Here is a 389-nt window from a genome sequence, read left to right as displayed (position 1 = left end):
GGGACGCGGCTCGCTCCTGGCCTCGTTCAGTAGCCCGAGGGTCTGCACTAGGGTTTGGACGCCTTGGAACAGTGCTTTCTCCCCCCGCACTGCTGCTTTCGCCTCGCTCCCCCCCACCCCGACCCCGATTCCGACTTGACTTGATCGCAGTTCACGCAGAGGTTAAAGCAGCAGCCCTCCGAGGTGGTTGAAAGCCAAACTTGACCTTGCTCTCCGATCTCAAGGGCCTGGAAGCCGATTTGACCCATGTTCCAGCCAGGGCTGGTGGGACATTGTCGCTAAAGACCGTCGTTCGCGGTGTTTTAAATGTATCCATGAGCCTTCCCAAGTTTTGCAGGAGTTTCCTTTCTCACAGGTTCACCTTCTCTTAGAGCTGAACATTACAACTC

Source organism: Myotis brandtii, unplaced genomic scaffold (assembly GCF_000412655.1).
Source record: "Myotis brandtii unplaced genomic scaffold, ASM41265v1 scaffold569, whole genome shotgun sequence".
NCBI lineage: Eukaryota > Metazoa > Chordata > Mammalia > Chiroptera > Vespertilionidae > Myotis > Myotis brandtii.
Note: the sequence above shows the minus strand (reverse complement) of the source record.